A 27,446-nucleotide genomic window follows, 5' to 3' on the forward strand; every position below is an offset into this window, starting at 1 on the left:
GTAGCTAGAGCAGTGCTTGAAGACGATCTGACTTCATGCAACGAATTCGCAAAGAAGCTATCGATGATGGGTTTAATCAGTACCGAATCAGGCGTGCCCATTTTATTTCAGGTGGAGACGACGGCCGTCAAAGCTTTCACCTCATACCTTGCACATGCTTGTAACACGATGTGTTAAGGTAGCCGGCATACTTTATCAATGAGGCTAACCCGACTGTGCATCCAGCCGCAGCCTTGTCTACTTCCAGTGTTTTTAGGTGAATACGTGTACATGAAATGCAACTTTTTTTCAGGTAATTGTGGGCATCCAACTCTTTTGCAGTCTTCGAGTGCTCTTTAATGACCAAGCGCGTTCTGTGCTTATGCACTAAAGCTTGACGTTGGCTATACAATTTGACTACTTCAAGAACAGCGCAGAGATGAAGACTTATGGATTGACAAACTAGAGCAGTATGGTTTATCGCTTGTCTCTGTGCTGTTTTTGCAGTATTCAAAGCGTGTTCCATAATCTTGTTTTGCTTATAATTTCCACCTCGTCTACATAAAAAAAAAAAAGCACTTGAAAAATATCGGTCGAATCTTTGTCGACGTGGCTGCACCTAATTTTATATACATATGTCGCGATTGCTTCCACCCAGAACCTCTGCGTAATTGCTCACCGTCATTGGGAGCTTAGGTAGACGACAGTCATACGTTCAACACACCAGAACACTGTTGCCAGAGCACCTCACCGTCTTTCGCACTCCCCAAGAAGCGCGCAGCATGCCTGGGTGGCTCGGTAAAGCCAGTGACTCGTCCCGCACGCCGTCACCATATCAAATATTGTTGATTTATTGATTTATTGATTCCTCAAAGGTCCCATTGGGACATTACATGAGGGGTGGGCATGACACGGCACTTGAAAAAAAAAAAGGGTAACAACATTGTAACGGCAACAGACGATGTACAGTAACTATAGCGGCACTTCTATATAAGGGGTGGGTATGATACAGTACTAGAAAGGAGGGTTACAACAACGTACCGACAGCAACAGAAGGGGTACACTAATTATGGCGGCACTTCTTCAATGGCGTGCTTGAAACGAGATTGGTCAACGATTGTAGCAACTGCAGCAGGTAGATCATTCCAGTCTCGGGATGTGCGTATGAAAAATGATTGTTGAAATGTATTAGTATGGGCACGTTCCGGATAGACTGCATTGGTGTGACTAGTACGGGAAATACGGTGGGCTAGTTGGATGTACTGATTTCTAAGTTGTTGCGAGTGGAAGAATTTGTGGTAAAGACACAGTCGAGCTATTTTGCGGCGAGATTGAAGTGTAGGAAGGTTAAGTTCTGCTTTTAACTCTGAAACGCTTGAATAGTGGGAGTAATCAGACAAAATAAATCGAGCGGCTCGATTTTGGACAGATTCGAGGGTGTTGATCAAATAAGTTTGGTAAGGATCGAAGATAGCGTTTGCATATTCTAATTTAGGCCGCACGAAAGTTACGTATGCAAGTAATTTTATTGAGGGAGGGGTTCGGCCAAGATTGCGGCGCAGGTAGCCAAGAGCACGGTTAGCCGAGTTCGTTATGTGGTTAATGTGATAGGACCAGTTTAAGTCGTGGGATATATGGACATCTAGGTATTTAACCGAGTCAGCAGAACCAATAGCAATGTTGTTAATAGTATACTTACGTTGCACAAAATTGCGGCGGCGGTGGAAAGAAACGTGCACAGTTTTTTGGATATTTAAAGACATCAGCCAGTTATTGCACCAATCCTGCACGCGAAATAGGTCTTGTAATGCGGATATGTCACAGCTACTACTTATAGGGCGATAAATGACGCAGTCGTCAGCGAAAAGACGGACTTTCGACGTAAGATTTATGGGGAGATCATTTATATATATGAGAAAAAGAAGTGGCCCCAGGACGGTTCCTTGGGGAACACCGGAGAGCACGGGCGTGAGTGATGATGTATGCGAACTGGCGTGGACAAATTGCTGGCGGTCACTTAGAAATGCGTTTATCCAATTCAAAACTAATGGATCCAAATTAAGCCGCGACAATTTTAGCAGTAGGCGATTATGTGGGACTTTATCAAATGCTTTTTCAAAATCAATAAAGATTGCATCAGTTGGAATGTTGCGGTCTAGGCATGAATGTACGTCATGAAGGAACATGGCAAGTTGAGTGTCGCAAGAATGATCTTTACGGAAACCATGCTGATTAGGATTGAAGAAATTGACGGAATTCAAAAATTTGGCAATGTGCGAATACAATATATGCTCCATGATTTTAGAACAGACACTGGTAATTGAAATCGGACGGTAATTATTAGGGCTCAAACGATTTCCCTTTTTAAATACTGGGATGACCTTACCGATGCGCCAGTCATAGGGAACCGATCCTGTGTTCAGAGACTGTTGAAAAATGAGTGAGAGAAACAAGCTGCTCACGTGTTTGGTGTTTTTTAGCACTTTAGCATTTATACCATCAATACCAACCGATGATGAATTTTTCAGCGAGGTAATTACTTTGACTATGTCTTGTGGTTCAAACATAATACTCGGCATGGGGGGTGATCATAAGAAGGGACAGTGGGAAGGTCATTCAATGGTTCACGCGTAAAAACCGCGCTAAATGCGTTGTTCAATATATCTGGTACTTCACGGTCCAGGGTAGGGAGTCCAGAGCTATCGCACAGCGAAACACAGTTAGATGCACTGGGATTAATAGTTTTCCAGAAGCGCTTCGGTTCAGTGCGTAGCATAGAGGGTAAGGTGACAGAGAAGAAACTTTGTTTAGCGTGGGCGGTTGAGGTTTTGTAATCGTTTTCAGCGGCGTAATATTTCTGCCAGGCTTGACTCGTGTTAGAATTCTTTGCTGCCCGGAACAATCGCTTTTTTTTATTGTTTAAGCGTTTAAGGGATGTATTAAACCACGGAGAACTCGGGCGTTCAGAAATCGTTTTAGTAGGAATATAAAGGCGTATTAGGCGTTGCATCTCTGATTTAAAAAGAAGCCAATTGGATTCAAGTGAGCGCTGCGCAAAGCTGGCTGCAAAGTTTTCAAAGAACGTTGATAAGTCCCGGTTCATACTGTTGTAATCCCCTTTATCGTACAACGTAAGTGTTTTTCTGGTTTTTTTACTTGTGTGAAAACTGCATGAGAATGAAGCGTGCACAACCAAATGATCACTCAGGCCACGCAGGTAGGTGATAGGGGAGACGTTCTCAGGGTGTGAAGTTAAGACAAGATCTAGTATGTTAGACGAGTGGTCGGTAACACGCGTAGGCTGAGTGACCAGTTGGGACAATCCGAAGGTGAGGCACGTGTTGATAAACTCGCCAGGGGGGGTATTTTTTGATGACATAGAAGCAGTATCAGACCAATTTATACTAGGGAAATTAAAGTCGCCAAATAACACTATAGGACTGTTTGGGTGGGTCGTTCTTAGCTGGTTCAAATTTTCATGAAACAGACGTGCAAAAGAAGTGTCAGTACTAGGAGCGCGATAGCAAACTCCAATCAAGATGCGCGGGTGGGATGCGTGGCAGCAGAGCCAAACAATTTCTAATGGCGATGTAATATTGATGCGCACGCAGCGTAGGTCGCGTTTCGTGGCTACCAGGACACCGCCACCGCGCAAGTTGTTATCCCTGTCCTTGCGAAATATGTCAAAGTCAGGGAGACATGGCAATATTTCTTTATCATCGATTAACGAGTTAAGCCACGTTTCTGTTAGTAGCACAATATTTGACGATGAGGAATTTATCAAGTCGCATAGCTTATCCCGCTTCGGAATGACACTTCGTATGTTGGTCAACAAAAATGATAAAGACTGATGGGAAGGACGTGGCCCGCGCAGCTTTGGGTGGACAAATTTTCCTTCCTAACTCGAGACGCGGTCCTTTGAAGCAACCCAAAAATAAGAAAATCAATGCTGGGGGATCACATGGAGATAGTGCAAGGCGGACTACGTTATCAGCCCCTGTCCAACGGTTAGACAGGTGCGGACAGCGGTGCAGAGACCACTGCGCAATGTTTCAAGCATGTGACAAAGTGAGGTGAAAGCTTCAAGGCCCGTCGTTTCCACTTGAAACGAAACGGGTGCAACAGATTCAGTACTGATTAGTCCCATTACCGATAACTTCATTGTAAATTCGTCGCATGAAGGCGGACTGTCGTCAAGCGCTGATCTATCCTTAGCTCCGAAGCAGCAAAAAAAAAAAAAAAAAGAGCGACACGCTTGCTTTTTCCATGCGGCCTGCTTCGGATCTTCGGTTGTAGCAAGCGTGCACAGCGCAGTCTGGAATTTCAACGCAAAAACAATGCTGACTACTACTTGTAACAAGGCATTCACAAACCCACAAATCGCTCGAAAAAAACGCTGTCCACTTGAACGTTCTTGCCAACACCACACTGCGAACCACATTTCACATCAGGAACGCCGCGGCCCATGCAGCAAAATGCAACCGTGCAGATGGCATCGGTGCAGCTAAGCGAATAGCACCACCACGCATTCGAAAGCCCATTGCATACGCCGATAGACTGACTAAATCGGAGGTCAGGTTCAGTCCACTTTCAAAGTTGTTGAAATATTTCGGTGAGTTACTGTGCGATGAGGCGTCAAAAACCACCTGAAGCTTGGGAGAGTAACGTGCAACAGCCTAGTGCAGCATGTAGTAAACGGCATCAGCTTCACTCGTACCGTCCGTAAGTTTTGCTATCCCTAGCTGGTCGTAGTTTCTGATCACAGCGTCGGTAGTCCTGACACAATTCTGGGAGTTTAGAAAGTGCCTTATCAAGTGGTATAGTGACATTGGCTTTCAAGGAACGTCTTGTGGCTAAGTGGGACGCTAATGGTGGTTCGCGACGAGGGAATCCAAATCCCAATCGCCGAAGAGGTACCCGTCACTGATCCATCCGTGTACACATGCGTATGGGCTCTATAGTAAGTATTAATGAGCTCCAAGGCAAAAAATTTCAAAGCTGGGGCCGGCATGGGTGCTTTTCGCTTGAAGCCAGGAACAGTGGTCGTGATCTTCATGGGAGGGAACATCCACGGTGGGTGAAGAAAAGGGGCTGGGGCCTGGAAATGTGGGGGTAGGACCTCCTGCGCCCTGGACACATATACCGCTGCTAGTGGGTGCCAACGCTGTCTGGTTACAATGCGCAGTTGCGTTCGACATAGCTCCCTGCAGAGTAGGGAACGGAAGACGTCTACTTTCTGTCATGGTTCCCACAGTGGATGTGGTCTTCGGAACCCCAAGACAGATTCGTAGTATTTTGGCCTGTAGGCTTTCAAGCCCTCTACGGTTCCCTTTCGAGAGTGGAGTCAGTGCTGGGAGGCTGTAGCGGAGGAATCCTTCACACAGAGCGTCGTATATCCTTAAAAGAGAGCTGACACTGCATCCACCAGCGCTGTTGGAGAGCATACCAATAATGTGCGCAAATGATGTCAGCTTCTCTTTTAAGCTGCGAACGTGTGGTGTCCATGTCAGATGACGGTCAAAAGTGACACCGAGCTCGCTGGGCTTCGGGCTGCTTTTCACTACATCCTAAAGCAGCCACCCACTAAATGGGCTTTTTTCACTGATTCCCGGTCTGCTCTAGTGTACTTAAGATCACTGCCGAAAGATCAGATGACATGGGAGATACATCATCTGCACCTCCAAGCAACACAACAGCGACACAGCGTCGAACTGCATTGGCTTCCTGCTCACTGCGGAGTCGCCGGAAATGTTGCAGCTGATACTGCAGCCTCTTCGGCCCACAGCCTCTGTGTTCCACCGCTGCCCGTTCCTTTTACAAGAAAGGATGCGGCAACCCTCGCTCATTCCATTGCCTGGAGATCACAGCGGTGCATTTGGACCGACAAGAATCGTCAGTACACGCCTCTGCATACCATTGACCCTAAATGCAGCTTCAAGATGCCTCCTGGGCTCAGCAAGCGTGAGGAAGCGGTAATGCACCGCCTTCGTCTCAACGTGGCGTACACACGGCATTTCCTCAGCAAAATTCAACAGGACATTTCACCACTCTGTCCAACATGCCATGTAACAGAAGACATCAAACATGTCATCTGTACCTGTCGAAACTTTACAGTGCCAAGGCAGACTCTCCAAACATCTCTGTGTATACCACACCACGCAGGCCTTGAACTAAGGGTAGTTATGGGCCCTTGGTCGGACCCACGCCAGGCCGTACGGGCTACCAAAGCTCTGCTCGTGTTCTTGCGTAGTACTGGCCTGGAACAAGTGCTGTGATGAACTTAACTTCCAAACTCTGTGTATGTGCTTGAACACTTGTGTGCATTACCTCGTTATTTATTTATTTATTTATTTATTTATTTATTTATTTATTTATTTATTTATTTATTTATTTATTTCAGTTCATAGACTCTCATGTTTTCGTTCCCTCATATGGCGTAGCATGCTAAGCGATATGGCTCGGCTAAGCTCGCTTTTACCATTAAATGCATTCTCTCTCTCTCTTCCAAGGAAGCGCCTTCTTCTAATGTCCATCCATTTGTTGGATGGTCCCGCCAAACACAGAAAAATACAATAGAGGCGTGGAAATTTCTGAAATTTCAAGCACTTTGCGAATGCTGTTTGCTATTCGATTTGCGGCGCACTTTTATCATTGAAAGTGCTGAATGTTTTCGAGTATTGAAAATTTGGGAATAATTGAGCAGTAAAAGTTGGCTTTGCCGCATGACATTCAAATTTTATAGCTTCACTGCATGGCATGCCCTCTTTCGTTGACTTTTTGCATGACGCTGAAGTTGTGCAAAAAAGCTTAACACGCGGTCATACTATCACACTTAAAAATAAATGAACAACTGTATACCAACTGGTAGGTTTCAGAAGTGTCAAAGGCGGTGGCGGTCAAGACCATCGCTAATGACATCAAGTTTTTCTTGGCTTTAACACACCATTTGCTCACTTCTCATTTTTCTTCCGCTCAGTTTTTATGTGTACCAACTTTGAGCCTTTTGTCCACCTGCCTGAGGGTCTAGCTTCATTCAACAGCAGAAGATCAGAAAATGAACTAAAAAAATCACTCCACAAAGTGAACACCCTCTTCCAAAACGCTTATGCAGAGGCTGGACGGGCTGCAGAATGCAGAACGCCCTTACTCTATGAAAGAGAACATGTGTCATCTCTTGTGCTACTGCACGCAGCATGCAACCCAACACGAAACAGCGAAAAGAACTCTTGTGCGATTGCTACGAAAAAAACTTTTCAGAACTGAATCACTTTTGTGAACTGTAGCAGTCATGCTGACACTGCGCTACGAACAAAGGCTCTAGATTGGTCGACGTTCTATAACTTGAGATCCTGAGATCTGTTATCCAACTACTGCCATTTTTTCAAATGTTCCTGATTTATTCCATTCTCCCTCTTATTCATTGTTTCTACGTACTCTTTCCACATTTTTTTTTTTTCATTTACTGTGTTCACCCTATCTGACGCAGCAAGCAACGCCATTTGTGGAGCTAATGTCTTCAGTATTCATTTCCCAAATCATTTTTCTAACATCACTATCATCATCTGGAAGGCTCCCGCGCAATTACAGCTTTCAGCCCCATTTCATGCAGCAATGGCCTCGGTCTGCCTTGCGTGGTTCTTCCACTACACCATCCCTGTTGCACTAAGCTCATGTGCTTGCACTTTGTGCATAAAGTAACCGACAGGTGTCCTGAGCTCGAGAATGCCTAGATTGGGCTGTGTGTCGACCTGCCACTCCAGGTGCACAAGCACAAATGAACGGGTGTAGCACTTTTGTCTTCTGTCTGGCGCCAAGCGTAGGGAGAAGTGGAAAAGGGCACTAGAACGGTCGGAAGCTGACTGTTTTAGCTGTGATTGTAAGAGCGTTTGATTTTATGAGTAGTACTTTGATGGTATTGGCATTATAGTAACTTGCAGCTTTATTGGCAGCGGGCACGTGTTTTTGCAAAAAGATAAAGCAAGGCGCTGCAAATGAACTGTGTTTTCTACCTCTCAACTGGTTACATTGATTTGATTGATTATGGGGTTTAATGCACCAAAGCTACAATTGGACTATGAGGCGCGCCGTATTAAAGTACTCTGGATTAATTTTGACCTCCTGAAGATCTTTAAAATATGCCAAAATCTCGACATGAGCATTTTTGCTTTTTCCCTTTATGGTTGGGTCCCAGTCAGGCTGCACGTGCAAGCAAAGCTCTTTTGGAGTTTTGCGATTGAAAATTTTGGCCGCATCAAATGACATCTTTTCGTCTTCACGTTTTTTTTTTTTTTTTCTTGTCTCATTTAGCGTAGCAAGCCAGCCCGACGGCTCGGCTAACATCGCTGGTCTCCATTAAAGTTATTCTCTCTCTCTCTAAGCCATTGTATTGGTGTTGAGTGCATAGAATTTCTACTGATTGCAAGAACATAGTGTATGTGATGATGCTCAAGTATCAATTTATATTTAAGGAACCCAGGAGAAGAAAAATATGAATGGTGCAAAATGAAAGGGTTCAACATGCATGGGACTACTTGATCATTACGAGTTGTGTGCCTATCGATGAAATGTGAATAAACCGTGCTGCAGTTTAGCGTCATCTAGTGCTGATCTGTTTTTTTTCCAAGTCTGCATAAACTTAACTTATTGTTGTATGTAGTGTTGTTCACTTAACCTTGCGTGTTTCAAGTCTGTAATACTTAGTACATTTGGTAGCATTAAACAAAGGAACTCTTTTTGCTGTGCCTTTACTTGCCTAACTTTGGCCGAAAAAGGCTTCATTTCAAAACAGAAGACCGCGTTATAAGTGGAAATTACGGAAATGAACTAGATCTTGGTAACTCATTGAGGCATCACTGGTCTTAACAAAACGTAGCCAGCTTTGTTTATAGCCAGCTTTGTTTGTTACTAAGGCTTATTAATTCATGTATCTATAAATATCTGGGGCCTATCTGTTTTTGTGCATAGCTGTCTTGTTTTGAAATAAAATTTGATCGGCGAGTTTTATTTTGTGTGGGGTATACACGTCGTGTTCTGCCGTTAGTCTTCTGCAATTTGTGTGGGGCCAATTTTTCTTCAGCACCTCGAGCTGCCCTTGTCGCTACTTTTTTAATTTTTATTGAAGTGCATACTGCGAACCAGAGGCCCAAGAAGGAGGGGCATAAAGGTGTGAACAAGATCAGAGATACCAGCAGTTCAGGATACTACACGTGGCAGCAATGAGAAAGAACAAAATGTTAAAATAAACATTTGCTTCTATTTATTCAAATTAATCAAGACATATGTTCAGGTGTATTTTTCCAGTCGATAATACATGTGGGAAAAAAAATTTCAACCGGTGTGTAGAACGGGTGAAAGAATGAAAATGGTAATGATTAATATTATTTTGAAGTATGTCGAGGTCTTGTATCTAGGCCAAGTTTGTAGCAAAACAACAGCAAAAAACTTAAGGCATTAAGACTTCTTTTTTCCCTAGTGCTTCAATCGCACCAGTTTATATGAGCTCATTAAGAGAATCCGTGCGACCATAGTTAGAATTCTGAACAGTGAAGAAACGTAAGATGCAAAAACTTTCTCCTTGACTAATGTTCGAATCCCATAAGCTTACATGATCTCACAAAGAGAATTTGTGCGATTATATTTAGAATAAATAAAGTCAACAGCCTTTCTTAGAGCCTTTTCAACCAATTCGATATTATTTCCTCTATAGGGGTCTGAGACTGTGCAGGCATACTCAAGTTTCTATCAAATTAAAGTAGGGTACAAAATTAATCTAACTTTTGCTGGAGTATCGGTGAGTTTATGCTTTATAAAACCGACTTCACGACAAGATGAGGAAACATTGTTTTTTATATGACTTCAGCTCAAGTTGCTAGTTTATACAATAGCTAGACGAGTACATTTCTGAGCTTCGGGCAAGTTTTCCTGAAAAAGGGTAAAAAAGTGTGAGTGGATTCTTTTTGTTGACGATATGAAGGGAGACTGCAGTCATCCGGTTTTAACCCCGTAGCCCACACATGACTCCAGGAGGGGATATTATAAGAAATAGTGAAATTGCCAGTATATAGCGAAATCTGTCTAGGCTCATTTACAATGGAAACAATTCATTACAGAAAATGTAAAGGAAAGACCAAGGGCACTACCATGGGGACCATTAGAAGTAGGAGGAAAATGTCAGCTATTCACTCCAATCCGATGAACAAGCAGTAACCCAGGCTGCAAGAAAGGAGCGGGGAGGGTGGGAGGCAGTTTGTGAATTAATTTTTTGAAATTAATTTGGCCAGACGGCCGTTACCCCCCAGTAAGTGCAGGTGGTGGGACTGGCCTGCTCCTGTGAGGGAAAAAAAAAAAAAAAAACTTCCATTCTGCTGTATGAATCGCTCATGCGTTCTGGTACATGGCCACCATATGCAGACGTGTATGGACGCCTGTTTTTACAAACCCCGGACCTGGTTCTAACCCTGTGCTAATTTGCAAACAAAATCTGTAGTGTCGGAATCAGCATAATTAACTGTGAACAAATGTACTTGAAACATGCAGCAAAACGTTAAATGTGCCTAGCTGTGTTTTCTGTGGAAGTTACCGTACTTACCCGATTCTAACGGGCACTTTTTTTCCGGAAAAATAGGTCGAAAAATCGCATGCGCGTTAGAATCGGATGCGAAACCGAAACAGCGGAAATTTCGTCCCACCCATCGCTATCGCCATCTCAAGATGGCACCAAAGCTTTTGGCAACGATTTTTCGGACGCAGGAAGCATAGGCGCCTAGGCTTTTCTATCGGCGTTCACACAAATCGTCAAATCGTTCCACTTGCGCTCTTGATAACAGCAATGGCAGCAGCGGCTCTCACGCGTTCAAAACGAGCGGTCGGCTGAAGCGTGCGCCTCTGGAGAAGCCCGCGGGATGGGCGTGCGAGGCGTGGGCCACGATCCCATCGACCATGGTTGAACGTTCGTTCAGAAGTGTGGCATTGCGAACGCGCTTGAAGGCACCAAGGACGAGATGTTGTGGTCAGCGGAGAGCGACGAGGAGTGAGATGAGTGAGATTACTTCGAGAAATAAATCGCCGGTTTCACTCGCATTCGTATTTCTTGCTCACTGAGTTCCGTGCGCGTTACAATCGGAGGGGCAAGTTTTCTCGGTTTTTTTGCCAGGAAAATCGGGTGCGCGTTAGAATCGGGGGCGCGTTAGAATCGGGTAATTACTATTTACTAAGTAAAACTGTTGACCTGGATGGGAGCCTTCGTACAGTCGTCCAGAAAAGGTAATCTCGTTGTAGAACACAAAGATCAAAGCCGGCATCGCCATTAAAAAAAAAAACTAAGAAAAGAAAACACCGTGGCGCCGGTCGGTGGAACTATTCCGGTTTTTGCGAGTTACTAAATGCGATCGCTGGCTGCCGTAGTTCCACAGGCGCGTAATCGCAAAATGAGTACGTAAATATGTGTTTAAGAGATGCGGACATGATGTTAAGGTAACAACTATGCTGCCGATATTCCCATACCAAAATTTTGTACCCTGCGTCGCAGAATTTAAAATACCAGCGCTCATTGCAGTTGACGAAAGAAGCGCTAACATTTGCCGCAACGACGCAAATAGACATCCCGTGCGCACCGTATCAGAATGCGATGCGCTGAACGATCGAGAGCTTGTTCGTGCGTAATCATAGAGCGCTGCTACGTACGTGGACGCATGTTACCTCGCTGGGAGAGCGGTTATGCTTCAAAGAACAGTCTTGCCGCATGATATTCGGAAAAACGGGAAGAATATATTTTGCGCCGTCGCCGCTTCATAACCCGAGCCACGGTGACCCTGCCCGAGCCAAGCTGCAGCATCGCCGGGCATGCACCGGTTTATGGGAAGCGCTCCAATGCGCTTGCGTCTACATAAACGTTACGGCTGCTGGCTGATTAAGTCTAGCGAGACCAACATATGCGCCATGCTGAGGGAAATAAACTCATATTTTCTCAAATTACCACAATAGCTGTTTGAGCGTAAACAAAAAGTACTATAAGGTAGGTCGGACGAACCAATCACAATATTCGATTCAAGTGACGTGTTTGGCCCGACACTGCTGGCGGCGTCCGGCTACCGAATGCAAAAGAAAATGGCCGCCCGAAGCAGACTCGCGTGTCGGACCGACAAGACGGATCCGACATGTTGGATCCGACTTGTCGGACTAAAAAGAAATACCCCTTCACTGCTGCAGTCGAGCGCTGAGGGAGCGACTGGCTGCACCTACGGTGTGACGCGATCAGCGTCGTGCACACGGCCGCTTTCGCGTTTCGGCTCCCTTGGAAATGCCACGGCCTCGCACTGTACGCAAGCCACCGCGGTCGGGAAACTCAGACAAGCACGAGGCGCCACGGCAACACTCACGAACAAGGCTGTTCGCAGCGAGCGAGAGCTGGTTCGCGCAACGAAGCAGAAACGAGATCCCGGGCCGCTCTCGTGCATGGCTGCAGTGGAGCCACACGTGCGGGCCGTGCGACGAAGAACGAAGAGCGATCGTTAATCACGGACTGAACGCCAATACGGCGCATTGTTTTGGGCGCAACAAGACATGCCGCCAGCATTTACGGACAACGAACGCCTGTTTATATCAGCCGAGGCCTTCGTGGAGTTGACTGATTACACAGCACGAGGTTGGCATGTAAGCAAGCGCTGCGAGGGTTTCCGCGGTCTATAAAAGGCGGCGAGGCAGTTGCCATCACCCATTGTGTCCTTCCTCAAAGGGACACAAGACAGCAGAATCTCGAGGAGTACATGCTCGCCATCTTAAATGAAAGGGCATCACTCGAACCGAAACGGTTTCGCTGATAACGCCCTGGAAAGGTCAAAGGCAGAATTTTTAGGTCTAGCAGCCTTACGTATAGGCTGCCGAAAACGAATGCTGGCAACCACTGCAGTGAGCCTGGCGGTAACATACTCTTAACTGAAAAGAGGCACGAGGAAACTTTTCACCAGCTCAAACAATAACAAAATGCAGTTTTCGCTGTTCCTTTACGCGGTTTTTGAATCCCGCATTGAAAACGACGAAGCTGTTTCTAAACTCCAAAATTGGTCACGCGTAGTAAGCGTGAAACACGCTGCTTGGTGTCGCAAACTTCTTTTTGAGCACCACGTGACTCAAAATAGGCGTTGTTCTGTACCTTCTGAGCGTGACGCGGGTCGAGAAAACCCACATTCGCTTTCGTTTACGCGTAATGCAGGATTCTATGCGTTTGAACCAGAAAAATCACGCTTAAGAAAACCCCGCGCCGGCGATCGCACCTCTCTTCATCACGCATATACAAACCGGGATACATATCCCCAATGGTGCCGTGCGACGGGTTGCTGCATGCGGGCGTGACTCACGCTTCCTCTGTTTCTTCTCTTTTTCTTTCTAACGCGAAGGCGGCGCTCGGCGCGAGAGGTGGCGCTCACTTCAGTGATTCCGGCAGGAAAACGGAGTTGTACCCCTGTCACACGGCAAATCTAATGTCATTCAAACTGAATGACATTAGCTGTTAATGACATTCGGCTCGGCCGTGCGCGTCTACACGGCGGAACAAATGTCATTTGATTGTGATAGCGGTGACGATTAGCGAGCTCGCAAAACTGCAGAATTACATTTCAAGCGCATCTAGAATGTTTTCACACGTAATATTTTTTGAAAAAACGTAACAAAGGATTATTTTTTAAAATAAATACAAGAAAACCACCGATTTAGGTGACATCAGTAGAGATCACAAGCTGAAACAAGTCTGCAAAAAATCCGGATTAGGGTAGCGCACGCACTGGGGACGAGATTTCATTTTTTATTAGTACCTGTTTTTCTTTATTTGAACAATAACACAAAGAAGAAAATATAAGTTTACTGAAAGTTTTTGGAAAGAGTATTCGATTCCTGGCCAATCCCCCATGTGGGTATGTGCCATGCACAGACACCTATTTGTGTTGTCGTACTTGATTGCTAGAGCGGATCTCAGCTTTGAAATTTCGTGTCAGTACTCCTTTAAGCGGGTGCATTAGCCCTTCTCACGTCCGATTCTTGGCCAATCGCCCTAAGTGGGTATGTGGTGCGGACGGACGGACGGCGGTGGACGCGTGATTCAGATTACTTGGCCAATCGCACTAAGTGGGTATGTGCTAAAGAAATTAGGAACTCTTCTTGGCCAATCGCCCTAAGTGGGTATGTGGTGCGGACGGACGGACGGCGGTGGACGCGTGATTCAGATTACTTGGCCAATCGCACTAAGTGGGTATGTGCTAAAGAAATTAGGAACTCTTCTTGGCCAATCGCCCTAAGTGGGTATGTGGTGCGGACGGACGGACGGCGGTGGACGCGTGATTCAGATTACTTGGCCAATCGCACTAAGTGGGTATGTGCTAAAGAAATTAGGAACTCTTCTTGGCCAATCGCCCTAAGTGGGTATGTGGTGCGGACGGACGGACGGCGGTGGACGCGTGATTCAGGGTCGCTTAAGAAGTGCATTCGCACTTAAAAACTTGACAACGACTGGCCCGTGTGGTGTGCCGCGCGGTAGGTGCGAGAACACCGAGTGTCGACTGCCGGGAATTCTCGGGCGGCACGGCGAACCCCACTTTTCTTTCCAGGTGGCGTTGTTACAGTGCGCAGTCAGCTGTCATCTGCGGTCACTTGGAACATCCAGGTAAGCAAACTATTTACTGACATATTTGCTCATTATGTTCTTGGAACTATTTTCGGAATAACGACGTTTTTAGTGCATTGTCTAGGTCTTCCTATTGACCTCGGAACGTCGCATTAGTGCCAGGCCTAGTTCTGTTTGAAGCTTCTGTTTGACACGGGTCATGCGGTCGGCCGGGAAATATGACCATAAGAAGGAAAGAATGCGTTTCTTGTCGTCGTGGCTGTGAGTCGTTTCTCTTTATCGCCGCCCGGTTTCCGCCGGTCTCGGCGGCGCCTCGCGCTGGGCATCTTTGGCTCACCGGAGGCAAATTTCGCGGCCGCTCTCGCGGTTCTCGTCGGCGGCGGCCGTTCTCGGGCGAGGAGGCGCGACTGCTCCGGCGTAAGAGGCGCCCGCTCTCTCCGTCCCCCGCAGAGCACCCAGAAAACGACGAAAAATATTGTATACCGCAATTCACACAGTCGACGTGCACATTACGAAGCGTTGAAAACCGTGCCCCGTTCTACAGAGATGTGCGCAGCTATGTGCGCATTTATGCTGCACATCGCGGCACCAGTTTGTGTGTTGTATGACAGTTTTGAACGCATCAGTCTACACGGTGTTCCAGCTTAAAAAAAGCAACGGCGCAACGCGAAGAAAACATAGTGCATAATGTTTCCAGTACAGTGGAGTAGCGGCCAGTAATTTCTTTGTTAATGGTATTTAATTGGCTAATTCTAATTATTTTTAAAACTTGAGAAGTACTGTCCCAATCATTAAAGTGTCAATGAGGCACTTGTAGGTACCCACGAGAGACATCTGACTGCGGCATTTTAACCGACGTGCTTATTGCGTCCTAATGTATTTTGACTGATAAGGAAAGCCCGCGAAATATGAAAAATGACACGTGACTGCGCTTTAGCCCGCATCATAAAGCGGTGCCCTCGAACAGGCTCCCTCTGAGTTAGCCGGAATGCAATAAACAAGAGAAAGAAAGAAAAATCGCGACCGAGTTTGTGCCTTCTGTCCCATGCGCCCCGCGAGACGCGCTGTTGCTGCTATTTCCATGTATCACTATGCCATCATCAAGGTGATGCGCTGCCTCTTTGGGCGTGTGACAGGCAAAGCAGGCATTGCAGTCAGCTCGTTTGAAAGCGCTGGTTTACAATGCGGGCGGGCCGCAACTCCACTGTAGTGGAAACATTATGCACTAAGTTTTCTTCGAGTTACGCCGTTGCTGTTTTTAAAAAATTTTTATGAAACATTCCCCTCGCGAGGGGCACGGTCAAATGCAGAGCATTTTCGGGGGGCGCACGACGTTAAGTAGGTTGGGTTACGTTAATGTTGTTGCAGTTGTTGCTGCTGGTTGTTATTGTTGTTGTTGTTATAATTATTGTAATTAATGACGAGTCGTAATTAAGTGGTCACGTGACATCATTTGTTATCTGGTTCGAACGAAATTGACAGCGAGAGCGAACGCCGAGAACCGCCCCATCACGGCACGACCGCGCCACGACCACGTCACGACTACGTCACGATCGCGCCACAACTGTTGTTGCTCCCGCGCCAAACTACGACGCATGCGCGCCCCACCTGTTGCTGAATGCGATCCGAGCACGCAGAGAACACGCTAAGAGCAGCGGAGAGCAGGCGAGGAGGAGTGGGGGAGAGTGCGCACCTGGAACGGCTGTTGCGGACGAGGCCGCGCGCTCCCGTTTGACTGCGGCGCCGCGGAGCGCAGCCGCGGCGGAGAGGAAGCAGACGACGCAGGCGACGCGCCTCCGTTGTCATAGCAACGCGGCGCATGCGCAGAGAGCAGTGGGGGTGAGATCAAGTGCGAAACGCGCGGAGTGCGAAAAGCAGCGGAGAGCAGGCGAGGAGGAGTGGGGGAGAGGGCGCACCTGGAACGGCTGTTGCGGACAACGAGGCACGCCAACGCCGGGTGACATCGTGAGTTAAAGAAATGCTATGCATTTAAAATCTTGGTGCATGATAGCTGGGCCCCCGTGTATAACAATTATATTGAAGCAGCTTTTTATCTTTTCCAGGTTTCACCTGTGGACATCGTTAGCCGGTGCACTGTATGAGGCGACCACAAGCAGCTGGTACGCTGCAGAACCGAGAGAAATCGTGAAGTTGCAACTGGACGCGTCACTGGAAAAAGCTTTGGTGCTGTGTTTGTGTGTGCATTACATACAGGACGTTACGTATCCGTCTGCTGTTTGGCAGTTGCAAGGATTCCTTCAGGTAGCAATTGGACATGATGGCAGCGACGAAATTCCATGGGCGCTCAAAATGATGCGTTATTGGTGATGTAATCACACTTCTTCTGAGTTAAAGGGGCACTGACACAAAATTTTGAAGGCGAGATAACTTCGGAGATAGATTGGTGTGAACACATATACATCATCTGCAAAATATCAGCGGCGAATACAGCCTAGAACATATTTTAAAATCAATTTTAAAGTGTGCGAAACGCAACCGAGCAGCCAGCAGAGGACTACGCGCAATCGACATCCCGAGGATATTGTGTAAATAAACATTATCCAAACACGTCACGAGTTTGTGTTTGCCGCTTCCGCACTGCCGGAGTTTTTCGCCGGCTCTCCCGGCTCGCCGCTCCAATCGGAGGGCCGGAGGGCGGAGCGTCTGCTCTCGAGAACGAACGACCCGATCGTTGGCGGCGGAGGCGCCGTGATTTCGTCAGCTCATCGGGCAGCTGGCCGCGACCAAAGTTCTACAGCGATTCCAGGCACTGTTTCTATTACTTTTTATTACCACTGGATGCGAAAACGCGCCGGAGGCACGGAAAGCCCACTGAGCTAGCCGCACGGTCGCTGTGCAGGCGGCGGCCACGGCCGCGAAGTGGCCCAGGCCGGCGCAGGTAGCTCGAGTGATAGCTTGTTACCGCTGCACGAAATTGTCCCCAAGTCCCGACCATGGTGGCTTACATGAGAAAGGAGTTAATGATGCGATGGCGGGTTGCATTAAAAATTGTCATCTGCACCGCTTACGAGAGCGGCACTCGAATATCCGCTGCAGTGCTAAGCCGAACACATCTGTAGGCGAACCTGTAGGCAGACCGGCCGGCTGCTCCCAGCGTCACGCGTCGTTCTTTAGCCGCGGTAGCATTTCCACTCGCAGCGCCTGCGTCACATCCACGGTCACTGTTTAATTAAGCGCCTCACGAGATCAGTACGTGGGGGCATTCGCAGAAACTGCCGTCGATGCGGATTCGACAGTGCTACGGCGGCTCTGCTCTGTGACATCCCTCCGACGGTCACGTGGTCAGCTTCGTTCACACAAAATCCATCGTTTCGCGGCACCCGCTGAAACCGAAACTGCGACTGGCCGCATTGAAAATGCCTCTAATTAAACAACGGTCGCACGCTGAAGCAAATGAGGTTTCTACAGGTTATAAGTAGGTCACTAGCTACTTATCGCAACAAAAAAAAACAAGATGCAAAATTTTTTGTGTCAGTGCCCCTTTAAGGTCGTAGCAACGCTCACACGCTGCTTTAAAGCAGCATGAAGAGTCAATCTGAAGCCTATTTTATAGTTCCTGTCTTTATTTCACGGATTTCTCTGTATGGAAGCATTCTTGTAAGTTATTGTGAAAAAAGAAGTTTCAGTAAAATTTAAAATTTGTTTAAAATTCTTGTTTGTGTTGTCCCTCAGCTTTGATTAAAAATCTAGACCTTCGCAGCAATCCTCACAGACTTTTTCACTTAATTTTCTTCACCTACGTAGAGATAATGACGCTGAAAGAATCACATCACAAGCTTAACTGTACGGGATTAGCTTGTTACACTTGTTCAAGATGCTTTATGAACGTTTGTCTCCCACTGCCTTCAACGGCGCTGAGGTTTATCAACCGAAATTCAGGGGCAATCCTTAACACCCTTATTCTGCAAACACTACTAAGTTTGGGGTCGTGTATAATGAAGAATTAACGCCGCAATCGCAATGCGAGTTTTCTCGATCCGTGACTGGCGACCTTCTTATCGCTTAGTGAAGGGGAAAAGAGGATTTGTACTTATCCGATGCGGCATTTTCCAGCTGTGTATAATACGCCTCTCTGACCGCCAGGAATCGTTTAAATAATAGCTGAAAGAAGATAACGTTTGCTCTGCCGTATTTATGGGTTTGGTGGGTGCTCCAAGCTACAGAGACCATAAATACGGCACAGTAACTATTATCTTCTTCCAGCTTTTATTTAAACGAGTCCTGGCGGTCAGAGAGGCGTATTATACACAGCTGGAAAATGCCGCATCGGATAAGTACAAATCCTCTTTTCCCCTTCACTAAGCGATAAGAAGGTCGCCAGTCACGGGTTGCAAGCGTGAGCGCTAAGCGTGGTACTTCACCAAGCCTAAAACAAGCGTGCAAAAAATACATTTTACTCACGCTTCGCAAGCGTTACACATCCCGCGAGTCACGCTTAGGAAGCGGGATTTTTCAGCGAAGCACATCGCGCTTGTAACAAGCGTGCAAAATAATGCCGACACTCACGCTTGCTAAGCGTTAAAAAATTTAGTGTATGTGTACGGTAGTGCGTGCCGCGTTTAGACACTAACCTTTCAGTCATCGGAAAATTTAGCGTCAAGTTGAAATTATTTCCGCCAATTTAATTAAAAATGCGAGAGTGTGCTCCTGCTGGGGGAGTGTTTGTTTGTTTGTTTAAGCACAGTACAAGTACCTCGCGGAAAATAGTACAACTTCTGCCGAAGTAAACGGGACAAAAGGCGTTCGAGCCGATCTTATCGAGCCCGATCGAGCGGCCTGACGAGGCCACGCGTCCCTGATGTCGCACAACGGCAGCAGCACTACCGAAGCACATTCAACAACCGGTGAATCGAATTATAAACATGAAACAGACCAAACGGTAACATAGGCAAACTATATCAACACAATTGTTGGGTATATAAAACAAAGACAAAGCACAAAAATACAATAATGATAACACATACATACTACTCGAAAGGTAGTGACCGCGACATAAGTAGAAAAAGTTCAGCAAAAGGAAGTTTTTCCCGAACAATGCCAAGGCAAACTTTTTTTTTTGCTCTCACGCCGGGTACGCAGCATAATTTTAACAGTATACATAAAACAACTTACTATGTTCGAAATCAGTTATCTCTAGTGATGACTTATCTCTAGTGATGATCAGTTATCTCTAGAGCATTCGGCTCAACAGACGGCGCCTTAAGCGTTAGCTTTTCGCAACTAAAAACTGCCGAAACTGTAGTGAACTAGAATGTTCTAGCTCAGTATTGAGGAAACACTGTACTCAGTAAGCAGTCTGCGCGATGCCTCCTTTACCGTACGCCAAGGCAGAAAACGCTATACTACAGTGAACTAGAACATTAGCCCGGTATTTTGAATCCTCCCTCTACTCGAGCTTCCAGTGGAGGAGATCTTCGAAATCGATTTGCCCGTGCGTGCGCGTAAGCATTGCAGAATCCTCCTGAGGGAGGAGGGGCTCAGAATACGGCCCCAAAACTCCCTGGCGAGCAGGCGACGCCGCAAGGCGCACGACTGAGGACTTGGAAGCGAAGGCTGCAATTGTCCGACAATCCACGGCTAGATAAGAAATGATCGTGCAGGTGAACAAGCGTTGCCAAGAAGAGAAGGCACTCGGTACTTTATCGGTCGGCTCTCCGACGGAGGCCGCGAATATGGACGCTATCGGACCACGATGCGGAGAACGAATCAGCGCTCGCTCTCCCCTACTCTCGAAACGGCTGACCATCAGAGATCACAGCGCGGTCGAGCAGCTGAATGAGCGCACAAGGTTCCGCTCAACAGCGCCTTTTTCGCTTACTTGCACGCTCCAGCGCGCGTACGGACGGGATCGACTGCGACCCACGCAGCTCGCTACCCCTACGCGTTCGGCGTGAAGGGCAGAACAGATTGTGCCGCCCTCCCACTGTTCCGTCACGATACCAGGGCGAGAAGCAAGTTTGCCTGTATCGGTAGATTAGAGCGTTGGAAATACCGATATATACCACTCACAGCGGCAGCAGTGGCTTACTACCACAGAAAATGCCAAAACCTCCGAAACAGGTGTCGGCGTCCCACCCACTCCCGCACGCTACACCTTGTGACATCACAAACCGCGAATGCATGGCGAAACGGGATTGGTGGGGCGTGCCAAGGCGTTTTCTGAAACAAACACGGAGGCAGCGGGGACGTGCACGTGTAAAATTAACGTACTATGCGGAAACCTGATAGTCACTCGCTTTCGAAAAGACGCAAACCACAGAGCGCGCAAACTGTGCGCGCATGATGCCACGTCCCATAGCTACAGTCCATGTATCAGTTTCAACTTCACTGAAATGTTCCGCTTCACGTGCAAGCGCAGCCAAAAGATGCATGCATGCGGGTGAACGCGACAGCCTATCCGCAGCTACTGATCACTACTGCGTGAAACATCCAGCGGCAGAAGCAGGTGCAATTAGCGCGATAGACCAGAAACGAGACGGCCGTGAAATTATGTGATCGCCTTTAACGTATTTGCAACGCCTGCCACCAGGTAGACGCACGTGAAGGGCACCCTCCCAAGAAAGCTTCACCGAGGTCAACAGTCGGGGTCTTGGCGGCCGAATTCGCCGAACGCCGCCACACCAAAATGGCATCAAATGACTCCTTCCTGATTGGCTGCGGCAAAACGGAAGGCAAACGAGGAGAGGCCTTCGGCAAGACGGCGGCGATCGAGCAGCATCACCGTGCCCGGCTTGTGACGTGCTCCGAGAAAAAAAAAATGGAGGGGAAATTGGAGAAAGAGATACGCCAGCGCTAACCATTTTTTTCTCGGCAAATAAATTAAGCGCTTACTGCATGATTTTTTTTTCTCTCGTGAAAGAATTTCAGTGCAAGTGATTTGTAACACAAACACCCAAACTAAGCTTAGTTTTGGTGTTACAGCTTTACGGGTAATTTGGACATGAACACCAGACGAAGAGAAAAAGGAAGCGGGATTGAAAAAACGAATAGAAAGTTGGTGAAGTAACATTTATTGCACCTTCTAGCTTCCCTCAAAACTTCATCACTAAAGCACTTTCAGGGTGACGATGACGACGCCGCAGAAACACGCTGATGTCACGTTTCTGCTCCAGCATCCTGACTGACTGACAGATTTTGGGGGACAGGGAGACTGTAGCGCAGTACAGGCAGAACACAGCTCGATGCAGCAAGAAACAATTGCCTTCGCATCTGCCTCGGACTTCCCAGAGGGTCCCCGCGCTTGGGTACTGTCGCGGAAGCTGGCTGTCTGCCCTTGGACATGATTAGGCTCCAAGAAACCGTACGGATACATCTGCGACATTGGATGCACGCCAAAACCGATACAACAGCTCGCATGATAAAAAATGGCAACTCAAGCTTTGGTCGAACATTGAAACATTGCATCTTTCCATTCCCTCCCAGGCACCTAATTCAATGCCGTCTTATTTCCCACCCTCGATCCTTTCGCCATTGTAAATTAGATGACCATCCCGGGAATCGGCTATAAAAAGAATATGCCTCAAACCGGCTTGTTGCAGTTGACACTCGGCCATATTAGCCGGCTATACTCAGGCACAAACCAAATTTTTACAGACGGCTCATGTACGCTTGATCGCAGTTCCTCTGGGATCTTTATCTCGTCCACTGGACAGATGTTCTCTCATCATCTTGAGCGGGCAACGTCATCAATGTCAGCCGAGCTCCACGCCATCAAGGAAGCCATCCGGTACATTCTCCGCCAACCGCCGGGGCAATGGACCATCTTCACCGATTCCAAGGCGGCCCTCCAAAGTCTACTGCGCAGCGACTGCTTCAGCATTCACCAGCACGCCTCTCGTGAACTAACTTACTTGCACCACCTAGCCAAAGACATTGGGCACCAAGTGACATTTCAGTGGCTTCCAGGCCACTGTGGTGTTCTAGGGAACGAGAAGGCAGATGAAGCAGCTGAAGCTGATGAAGCAGAAGCTGAAGCTGATGAAGCTAAAGCAGATGAAGCTGAAGCATGATGCTTCAGCTATGACGAAGGCACTTGTCTTAATGGAGCGGAACGGTCTCTGGTCTCTTCCAGAGCACCATTATGCCTTCTTGCACTACGTAGACCCCGAGCTCAGGATTAAGCTGCCAGAGCGGCTTCCGCGCCGACTAGAAACTTTATACCACCGATTACGCCTCAATGCAGCGCTCACGAAAACATACCTGTTTCGACTCGGTGCAACCTCGAATCCGTACTGTGATAACTGCGGATCGCCGGAAACTGTAGAACACCTACTGTTAGAGTGCCCCGCGTACATAGTCGCAAGGTGCCGTTTGGAGCAGGAGATCGAGCACCTACGCCCGGAACCGATCAGCTTAAAAGTACTCCTCGGTCCATGGCCCTCCCCTTCAGCTCAACGCAAAGCACTAGTGGCGTTATTTGAATACCTAGACGAGATCGGTGTCAGTGAACTGATTTGACATACTACGGAGATTGTGACGCTCATCGAACTGTCCCCACAAACTCCACGATGTGCGCTTTTTTTCTTACTTCTTTTCTCCTCGTTCTTCGGCCCTGTTATCTATAGGGCATTTTCAACCGTCCCCTACCTATTCCCCCCCCCCCGCCGAGTAGCATGTGAGAAGAGTAGACATTCTGGCAAACCTCTCGGCTTTCTTCTTTAATAAAGAGCTCTCTCTCTCTCTGACGGACTGACTGACTGAACAAACTTTACTGAGGAATAGGAAAAGGATGAAATGGGGTAGGGGATATAGTGCGGTGGAATTCATGGGTCCAGGTCCAGGGCACCAGTGGCCACAAGTGATGCTGAAGCGCCATCTGTTGGGAACTTTTGGTGCTGTTGTAATGCCATTTCCATTTTTTTTATCCGCAACGCGGCACTGGGGTATTTGAGTCGGGGCGGCTAACTGTATATCCCTAACTGCATAGCGTATCATATGTGATACGGCTCTGAATGTAGTCCTCGCGGCTCCTTGCAAAGGTGTTGGGCGCTTAGATTATCACAAAAGGAAGACAAGGAGCCATTTAACACGCTAATAAAGTTTTGAAACGATAGAACATGTCCAAAATACAGAAAAAATTGCATTCACCTACCAGTTTGGAGCACCGAGAACGGACGCGGCCTCCACGTGTTGAAACCTGGGGAGGAACGGCGCATGCAGTGTGTAATAAGTGCATTCGAAAATTGTAGGTCTCTCTTGCCAACACACGGCGCGCGCTGATTACGAAGCGCCGGTGGGAGGAGCAAGCGCTTGCTTGCCGAGGCGGTGGCGCCCTCTCAGCGTATCAGGCCTTGGCGTTTTTTTCCCACGTAGATGAAACCGTTGAAGGGTGGGTAGAGGTATACAGCTTCGCTGTAAAAGTCTCGTGTCTTTGAAGGACGAAGCGTTCTAGAGCGAGGTGTTGGAAAACGAGTGTCCTGGTGTTTTAGTGCCGACGACAGGCGACACCAACCGCCCGAGACAATCAGGTGCTTCGCCCCTAAAAGTCATTCAGCCTCCGTTTTACAGTCCTTTAAAAGGACTCCAAAGGCTGGATGAAAGTTTGTTGCCACTGAAACATCGTACGTTTCGTAGCACTCTCAGCTTTTGTTCGACGAGCAACGATGCGTTATTTCCTCAGAAATCCGCAAAGAAAGCTGGAATTTCTCTCTCTCGCTTCCCTTTCATTTTTCTCAATTTTTCAAGCTACGCCCCTAGCTTAAAGCACACTCTTGTGTTACTCCTCAATGTAGGGGAAGGGTGGGAGAGAAGGGCTAGTTCCGTGGCAGCTATTGTCCTTTGAGGTCATCTGCAGCGAAGCAAAAAGATACGCGGCGAATTTTTAAGCGAATCTCATTACTCCAAATTCAAACCCAGGCAATGCCTCGAAGCGTCCTCTTGATCTTCAAGCTCAGCCAAGGTCAAGCCAGCGCCTAGCGCAATTTCTTGACGCCTACGGAAGCGCCACCGATCGCGCTTCGGTCAACCGCCGAACGGGCGCCGATGGGAGCATCACCCGGCCGAAGGTGCTTGTGGCTGGCGTCTAAACAGCGGTCTGGTCTCGTACGCGACGCCCTGGGAGACAGAAATACTTCAAAAAGCACTACGTGTTGTAACTTGTACTTCAGGGAGACGACCATCGTGACCTGCTCCTCGTGTCACGCGCCAACGAGGCCCACAATTCAGCACATGCCGTGGAAGTGCTCGGGGCTCGCGGCCCTTCTTCCGCCGAACATCGAGACCCTCGCCTCCTCTGGGCCGAATTATATAACCCAAAAGATACTGTTATGTCCCTGTGGACTTACGCAAGTACCACGGGGATACACAAGAGGATGTAGACGTCCTCACCTCCTTCACCGCCTTCCCCATCCCTGACTAACCTTAGGTCCCCCCTTCCGAATAAAGAATTCTAATAATATTACTAATTTCGCTTGAATTGCCCCTGTGGGGCTGCTGTCCCCGCATGTCGAGCATCTAAGTTGGTCGTGCTTCGGGTACCGGTCCTTCCGGCGGCCGAGCTTATGGCATGTCTCGCACGTGCACGGAGGTACACGAACGGTGAAGGAGCTGATCAGGCCAATTCGATACGGCAGGCTCTTGCTTTGAAAGGCCGCAGGAGCTGTCCCCTTATTTCCATGTAGCCGGCGCTCACTGTCTCGCACTTCCTGCGGTGAATGTACCCCAACAAGCGTCGACTCCTCCATGTATCGAATGATGCCACGATGGTCGTGGCCCTTCCGCATAACTCCGCAGAACTCGAAACGCGCTAGGTTTTTCGTTGATAAAAAAGGGAGCGTGGTGGGCGCTAGAGCAGCGTCGACGGCGTCCCAGTGAATTTTTTTCGCTTCATGTCGATTCCCACCTATGCGCAGGATGCAAGGCCTTAATAACTGCAACACGTCAGCAGCACAAATTAGCAGTGTTGTTCTTTTCATTGTTCACGCAGAACCAGCCGCGAATCCAAGACAACCGTCGCACCCACGAGGCACGGAGGAGAGAGCGGCCGGCTCGGCGGGTCACGCGCGCACACGATTCGGGCGTCGAGACGGGCCGCGCATCGTGCTCCAATTATGACTGCTCGGCCGAGCGGCGCTCGAGGCTGTCGAAGGTTAATTCGCCCCCCTGCTGGTGGTGCACGGTTAGGCGCTGCGGGCCCAGCTCAAATCGAGCCGGATCACGCCTGCACGCTACTACTCGGCCACGATACCCCGCTTAAGTGTGACCATGCATAGCACCGTAGCATCAGCGTTTCGAAAACCCGGCCACGTGAGCTGTAACTTCGAATGGTTCCAATCATCCTTTCTTACTGTCACTTACATGAATGTGGTGTTCTAGCGCTCAGCGAAGCCTGGTTCTCGAACTGTGCTGATCAAGCTGTCCAGTCCGAAGGCTATTCAGAAGGAGCCGCAATACGGAAAAAGGTATGAGAGACATTAAAGAGATTCTCATTATATGACTCCAGAATACACTTCTGTGACATATAGTTACATGACACTCTTTCTCAGAACCAGGTCGTTTATTGTTTGCGTTATCTGCAGGCGCCCCTGAAGATCCGTGAATGAGCTTCATCGCTTATTCGAGCTCACGTTAAAATGTTTTTCGGCGTTACAGACTTCTGCTGTGGCGTCTGGTGACTTCAATATTATTTTCTGCTCCTATACTTCTGTACTGGCGAACAAACTGTCATTTCCCTTTCATGTGTTTTTTCAAACATTCTTAGTACCCCGACCCGTATTACAGAGTGCAGTCAAACGTTCCTTGATCTATGCGTAACCAATCTGGCTGAAATACAATCTAACGCGGGCACAGCATGCGCAATTTAAGTGAGCACTAATCATCATTTTCATTCTTTCAGAAAAGCTCACGCCCCATTTTTAAATTGATTAAGGCAAGCTTACCTACCCGTGTATTTGGAGACCACAAAATTCCATAGTTTTTCCACTTAGCAAGCAAGGCACCAGAAATCCAAATCATTTGTATAATATATCTGAACAAAAGAATAGAACTATACAACCGGGCATGGTCGTAAAGTTCAATTTGAAAGATCAAAATTACGAAACTTGAACCTATCGGCTCATATTCATGCTCAACTATCTATCTTTTTCGAAGACGGGTGAAAACTACGAACAGACGACAGAAGACTATCGTCTTTCGGCCGCATTAGCAGCGAAGCAAGCAGATACGCGACCATTTTTAACAGCGCAGCTGTTTACGCCTGAGCTTGGTCCGGTGGCGTTAGCAAAAAATATACAAAGAAAAAACCGCGCCGCATGTAAAGGATGCACCACCGTAGGTAGGGTATTATAACAGGGAAGCGGGCTTTCGCGCCTGCTCGGGTGTGAGCAGGAAGGAGCGCATGCGCGCCCCTTATCACAACATCTTAAAGGTGAGTCTTGCTCGGGCTTGGTGCAAGGCTGGAAAAACAGCAGAGCTGGAGCTTTTTCCCCCATGGGATCCGCTGTCAGTGCACGGGGGGACCGACCGGAACGGCCTTGTCACAAGCCGTTCCGGTAGGATCTTGAAAACCCGCTAACCAAAATTGGCCTCGCCCCTCAACAGCCTTGTAAGAAGAACAGGTCCGAGACACCTAACAAAACTTGGCAAAGCCGAAAGAAGCTAGGCCGCTGTTTCTCCAGCCTTGCACCACCAGTGCAAGCTGCTGCACAAATTATTTTTAGATGCGAAGCATCTCATGCCCGAGGCTGTCTCCCTCCCTCCCTTGTTGCTGTCCGCCATCCGCACTCTACTGCGCATGCGCGTCTCTTCAGCCACGTCAGCATTCGGGCTGACGTCAGCGCAGTCCACTTTAAAATGAAATAATTAAACGGCGCCCGGTTTCGACCCCACGAAACGG

The 27,446-nt window shown here is 47.9% G+C and overlaps 1 protein-coding gene across 6 annotated transcripts in view; it reads right to left on the bottom strand.

Moving 5' to 3' along the window:
• Positions 1–27,446, bottom strand: part of Rols (zinc-RING finger and ankyrin repeat domain-containing protein rolling pebbles) — a 403,382-nt gene that overhangs the window by 294,189 nt on the left and 81,747 nt on the right. Inside the window, exon 1 of one of the 6 annotated variants that reach the window (XM_077705639.1) lies at positions 23,706–23,725. The exons of the other annotated variants lie outside the window; for them this stretch is intronic. The gene's annotated coding sequence lies outside the window, so the exon portion shown is untranslated. Of the gene's footprint in view, positions 1–23,705; positions 23,726–27,446 lie in introns of those variants that run through there. 6 annotated transcript variants of the gene reach the window in all.

The sequence above is a fragment of the Haemaphysalis longicornis genome, unplaced genomic scaffold (genome assembly GCF_048455015.1).
Source record: "Haemaphysalis longicornis isolate Haplotype H1 unplaced genomic scaffold, Haemaphysalis longicornis Haplotype H1 scaffold_4, whole genome shotgun sequence".
Lineage (NCBI taxonomy): Eukaryota > Metazoa > Arthropoda > Arachnida > Ixodida > Ixodidae > Haemaphysalis > Haemaphysalis longicornis.